Here is a 6741-nt window from a genome sequence, read left to right on the forward strand (position 1 = left end):
CCTGAAACATAATTTAGCCTTTGTTGAGGGTCATCCTACGGTGTTATGCTAATGCCTGAGAGGCATGATGGTGAAAGGACTCTGAAATCAGACAGGCTGGGTTCACATGAAATTCCGATTCTGCAGTACTGACCATGAAACCCTGGGGCAATTACAGATCTCTAAGTGCTGCCATAGAGGTGGGATAAAACCTGCCATTTCTGAGAGATGCTGAGTGTGTAAATGACCTGCCACACATTCAAAAGTGTTCAGTATGATGCTCAGGAGATAGTAAGCATTAAAAAAAAAAATCATTGTAAAAACTAAATTGTACAATAAAATTTTAAAAGTGAATAAGCAAAATAAAAATGTAGTGAAACTGTAATAAACTGAAAAAGCAGGGTCATGATACAGAGATGACTTCAAAGGCCTCTTAGAGTAAGCATCATTCATTCCACCTATCCAAAATGGTCCCAGATCTGCTCTGTGATGACCTAGGTGGGTGGGATGGGGAGTGGTGGGACGGAGGTCCAAGAGGGAGGGGATATATGTATATGTATAGCTGATTCACTTTATTGTACAGCAGAGACTAACACAACATTGTAAAGCAATGATATTCCAATTTTAAAAAACTGGAAAAAAATTAATTAAAATAAGTACAAAGCTAAAAAAAAAAAAATGACCCCAGGTCATAATGCTTTTTGAGTTCCTTATCTTCTTATCACAATTTTCTTTTCTTTTTTATTGCCCAGCAGCTCTCCCTTCTCGTTGTGCCTACCAGTGCATACCTCTGGTAATATTGTCTCTGGTATTTTGCTTCAAACATCCTGTGAGATGGAAAACCATATAAACAAGTTGGGGAGAAGTGTTTTAAAGTAAGAGCAAATAGTTCTAAAGCATGACTTTAGACAGTTTTTTTTCTGGGGGGTTGAGGGTAGATGAAAAACAACTTTTAATTCATTATGTTAGTCAGGATGGGCTAGGTTTTGCTGCAGGAACAAAAGTCTCCAAAATCTCAGGGGCAATAACACAGCACAAGTTGGTTTCTCATTCATTTTATGCATCCACTGGATTTCAGGAGAGCTCTCCTCAGCATGGCCATTCAGGGACCCAGGGGAGCAGAGGCTCCATCTCAACACATGCTTCCAGGGTGCCCCTATAAGGGAAGAGGAAGTGGTGAATTGCTTACAAGGTCTTATAAATTCTGTAGGAAATCACATATGTCTTTATGCTTACATTTCATTGCCAAGCACAAAAGAACATAGCCACACTTAACTTCTAGAGGGCAGATAAATGCAGTTCTATCAGGGGCTGGCAACAAGGTGGGCATTATCTCATGCATGGCTTTGGTTTTACTTACTTTAGGTAATAATAATCCAAGGTCATGAGTGTTTTACTATGTTCCATGTGCTGAACTAGGTGATTTCCATGTACGAACTATTAATATTTTCTACCATGAAGAATTAAAGCTCAAATGGATAGTTAGGTTGCCTATCCATAGTCATAAAGATAGTAATTACATGATTAAACTGATGCTCAAACGAGGTGTGCCTGACACCAAACCACATGTTCTTAACCAACTTATTCTGAATCTCAAATACATTCCAGATCACTGAGATTAATCAATAACATTGAAATAAGTGACTTACTGTTTCGTCGGTGCAATTTATCCACTAAAGAATGGTCAGAACTTGCTTGTTCATTTTCCTTTCTTCATTGCCTTTCCATCAGAGAGACTGCTTTCAATTTTACAAACATATTCTTTACAATGTGATTAGCTGTGGAACATGCCATGAGGGATTCCAGGGCAAGGTATAATAAACACCACAGTTCTTGACTTCTGAGATTCTATAATCTTTTAAGGGAAATATTGAATAAAAGAAAGCAATTAAAAGGGACTAGAAAACATAAGATAGTTACATACAAATCAGAGAGAGCTAAACAGAGTGCAATTATGTGTTATGTGCTACAAACACATAAAGTTGTTGTTGTCAATATTGGATTATACAAAGAAAGGTCTTTAAGAACTGGCAGGATTTGGACAACAGAGACCTGAATCCTAAAATAAGTCAGATGATGTATGTAAAAAGAGAGACTGGCCTGATGGAAATGAAAAATATGCATTGGGAAGTAGAGAGGAAGCTAAGCTGGCTGAAACATACAGGCATGTTATAAGGGGCCATGAATATCATGGAAAATCCTGATCATCTCGCAGAGGCGGAGAGGGGGAAAGGCTTGTTTCTAAATGGTTTCTAAACTGTAGAACATTTCAGATAAAGTTGACATCTCCTCTACCCCCCAACCTTAGCCCCTCCTGGTCACCGTCATCTCTTCTCTTTCCCAACAGGAAGCTACTGTCATGTTTTGGTGGGTAGTATTCAAGTTCATAATTTTATATTTTTCTTTTACTTGTGTGCAAATTATGCATTCCATTTCTATTCTGTCATGGCTACCCTTACATTCATGTGTGCATGAATGCTAAGTCGCTTCAGTCATGTCAGATTCCTCGTGACCTTATGGACCATAGCTCGCCAGGCTCCTCCGTCCATGGGATTCTCCAAGCATGAGTGGAGATTCTCCAGGCATACTGGAGTGGGTTGCCGTGCCCTCCTCCAGGGGATCTTCCTGATCCAGGGATCAAATCTGGGTCTCTTATGTCTCCTACCATGGCAAACAGGTTCTATTATACCACTAGAGCCATGTGAGGAGCCCCACCCTTATATTCATATTCACACTTAGCATCTAGAGTTAATCAGTGTCACTTGAAAGAGGGTGAAAGTGTTAGTCATTCAGTAATGTCCAACTCTTTGCAACCTCATGGCCTGTATAGCCCACCAGGCTCCTCCATCCATGGAATTTTCCAGGCAAGAATATTGGAGTGGGTAGCCACTCCCTTCTCCAGGGGATCTTCCCAAACCACGGATCAAGCCTGGATCTCTTGCATTGCAGGCAGATTATTTTTTTACTGTCTGAGCTTCCACGCATGTGTGCAAAGTCTCTTCAGTCATGTCTGAATCTTTGTGACACTATGGACCGTACCCCACCAGGCCCCTCTGTCCATGGGATTCTCCAGGCAAGAATCCTGGAGTCAGCTGCCATGCCCTCCTCCAGGGGATCTTCCCAACCCAGGGATCGAACATGTACCTCTTACATCTCCAGCGTTGGCAGGCAGGTTCTTTACCACTAACGCCACCTGGGAACCCCACCTGAGCCTCCAGGGAAGCCCGATCAATATCACTGATCTCCTTCTAAATAATATATGCTTTAACCCTGATTTGCTCTCCCATGTTCCATGATTTTATTACTTAGAAATTTATTTTCCCTTATTTTTAAACACTCATAAAGTAGCCATTTCAATTTATACTATTAAGTGTTTGTTTAGATACTTATCCATTTAAAAAATATTTCCTGCATCCCACTTCTTCTTTTCAAGGTAATTTACTTCCTGGCCAAAGTAAATATTCATGTACAACATGCCAAATACTGCTGGCCAAAATAGTCATTTGTATCTGGAATTTACTCTATTCTACTTTCACTCTGGAAAGATAGTTTTTCTGTCAGTAATTTAAATGCATTATTCCTGTGCATTTGTAACTATATTTATAACACAACAGCTGTGTTCTGCTAGTTATTCTTGCTTTGAATATTATGCCCCCAGTCTAATTGTCATTCATTTCTAGGTAATTTATTTTTTCTTTCTAGTTAATTTTAGGAGAAGGCAATGGCATCCCACTCCAGTACTCTTGCCTGGAAAATCCCATGGATGGAGGATCCTGGTAGGCTGTAGCCCATGGGGTCACTAGAATCGGACATGACTGAGCGACTTCACTTTCACTTTTCACTTTCATGCATTGGAGAAGGAAATGGCAACCCACTCCAGTGTTCTTGCCAGGAGAATCCCAGGGACGGGGGAGCCTGGTGGGCTGCCGTCTATGGGGTCTCACAGTATCGGACACAACTGAAGCGACTTAGCAGCAGCAGCAGTAAATTTTAAGGTTGATACTTCGCAGTTGAACTTCTGTATTTAAGAATGGGTTTGTTTTTAATTATACTGCATAAGAACTGGTGTGCTTCTTTAAAGACTCCTGTCTTACATAATGGAAATTATTGACTACTATTTATTTGCTACTAACTCTTTCTTTTTTTATCCACTTGGAACTCTTAATAGACATAAATAGGACCTTATCATTTGATCAATTTTCATATTTTTCATTTCTTTATCTTGTATGTTATATTCTGGATAATTTCCTGTAATGTGTCTTCCAGTTCACGTAACCTCTCAGCAGCCATCTCTGCCTTACAGTCCAACTGGTCTATTAGATTTTCATTTCAATTAGTATATTTTTTCCTTTTTAGAATGTCTTTTCCAAATCTGCTCATTTTCAAATAGTTTTATTCTCGGTTTGTGACTACTATTCCTTTTTCCATGTCTTGAAATGATTTTGTTTTTATTTATTTTAAAGTCTTTTTTTTTAGGGTCATGGATTTTGGAATAGCTTAGCTGGTGAGCTCTGGTTTGGGCTTTCTCGTGAGGTTGCAGTTTAAGAAGTTTAGGGAATCGGCAAGAATTTCATTATCTGTGGCTGGACTCCTGCCTCCAAAATGATCCTCTCATATGGCTGGCCAATCAGGGCTGGCTTTTAGCCAGAGGTCTCTATTTCTTTGACCCTTTGAATGCCCTCAGGACAAGGTATAGGGCTTAGTGCTAAGTAAGTGATCTGAGAGGGCAAAGCCACAGTGCTTTTATAACTTCCCCTTGAAAGTCACATGATCTCCACCACCTTCCATTTGAGAGAAATGAGTTATGACACCTGGCCCACATTCAAGGGGAGTGTAAGAAGACCTGTCAAAGATTGAACTTATTTTAAACCATCAGAGCAGGCAAAGAGACTCAAGCAAAGAATGCCGGTGCCTATGGGAGTCAGGCAGGCTGAGGCCGTGTGGAACAAGGGAAATGGGTGAACCCCAAAAATGCCTTCTTCAGGAACAAATAAAGATAAGGCCCATCCATTTTCCAGTCAGTTTTCATTCCCATCCCAAAGAAAGGTAATGCCAAAGAATGTTCAAACTACCACACAATTGCACTCATTTCACATGCTAGCAAAGTAATGCTCAAAATTCTCCAAGCCAGGCTTCAACTGTACGTGATCCGTGAACTTCCAGATGTTCAAGCTGGATTTAGAAAAGGCAGAGGAACCAGAGATCAAATTGGCAACATCCATTGGATCATCGAAAAAGCAAGAGAATTTCAGAAAAACATCTATTTCTGCTCTATTGATTATGCCAAAACCTTTGATTGTGTAGACCACAACAAACTGTGGAAAATTCTTAAAAAGATGAGAATACCAGACCACCTTACCTGTCTTCTGAGAAATCTGTATGCAGGTCAAGAAGCAGCAGTTAGAACTGGACATGGAACAACAGAGTTGTTCCAAATTGGGAAAGGAATACTTCAGGGCTGTGTATTGTCACCCTGCTTCTTTAACTTATAGGCAGAGTGTATCATGCAAAATGCCAGGCTGGATGAAGCACAAGCTGGAATCAAGATAGCCGGAAGAAATATCAATAACCTCAGATATGCAGATGACACCACCCTTATGGTAGAAAGTGAAGAAGAACTAAAGAGCCTCTTGATAAAAGTAAAAGAGGAGAGTGAAAAAGTTGGCTTAAAACTCAACATTCAGAAAATTAAGATAATGGCATCCAGTCCCATCACTTCATGGCAAATAGACGGGGAAACAATGTTAACAGTGAGAGATTTTATTTTTTTTGGCTCCCAAATCACTGCAGATGCTGACTTCAGCCATGAAATGAAAAGATGCTTGCTCCTTGGAAGAAAAGCTATGACCAACCTAGACAGCATTTTAAAAAGCAGGGACATTACTTTGCCAACAAAAGTCTAGTCAAAACTATGGTTTTTCCAGTAGTCATGTATGGATGTGAGAGTTGGGACCATAAAGAAAGCTGAGCGCTGAAGAATTGATGCTTTTGAACTGTGGTGTTGGAGAAGACTCTTGAGAGTCCCTTGGACTGCAAGGAGATCAAACCAGTCAACCCTAAAGGAAATCAGTCCTGAATATTCATTGGAAAGACTGATACTGAAGCTGAAACTCCAGTACTTTGGCCACCTGATGCGAAGGACTGACTCATTGGAAAAGACCCTGATGCTGGGAGGGATTGAAGGCAAAAGGAAAAGGGAACGACAGGATGAGATGGTTGGATGGCATCACCGAATCAATGGACATGAGTTTCAGCAAGCTCTGGAAGTTGGTGATGGACAGGGAAGCCTGGCGTGCTGCAGTCCATGAGGTTCAAAGAGTTGGACACGACTGAGTGACTGAACTGAACTGAACCCATTTTCCAGGCTTGGGGAAATAGATTTGGCTGATAGGAGGAGTTACAAAGCGACATCTTTGCAAAGGATGTAGACTCAGAGAGGGGTGAAGATTTGAGATATTTTAAGTGCCAATCTGCTGCAACCACTAAGAAAGAAAAAAACAGCAACAATTAGATTATGATACTCCATTAATTATCAACTGTATCCCAGTTTGGGCAACACAAGTATGAGAGAAAAGTACATCTTAGAATCAGCAAATATAGTAGCTGCACAAAAAATTTCATATTTTCACCTATATGGTTGTTGCAAAAGCAAACACCTATAACTATTATCTTATATAGAGGTCATTAAAAATTAAGGGACTTTACCGGTGGTCCAGTGGTTAAGACTCCACCTTCCAACAGAGGGGGCCCGAGTTCGATCCC

At 40.4% G+C, this 6741-nt stretch overlaps 1 long non-coding RNA gene across 1 annotated transcript; it reads right to left on the reverse strand.

Annotated features, from left to right (window-relative positions):
* Nucleotides 1-515: 515 nt before the first annotated feature.
* LOC133229845 (uncharacterized) lies at nucleotides 516-6741 on the reverse strand. The gene is made up of 3 exons (XR_009730659.1): nucleotides 6685-6741; nucleotides 1629-1834; nucleotides 516-1135 (listed from the first exon to the last, which is right to left on the reverse strand). It is a non-coding gene; the product is annotated as an uncharacterized LOC133229845 (long non-coding RNA).

The sequence above is a fragment of the Bos javanicus genome, chromosome 18 (genome assembly GCF_032452875.1).
Source record: "Bos javanicus breed banteng chromosome 18, ARS-OSU_banteng_1.0, whole genome shotgun sequence".
Taxonomy (NCBI): Eukaryota; Metazoa; Chordata; class Mammalia; order Artiodactyla; family Bovidae; genus Bos; species Bos javanicus.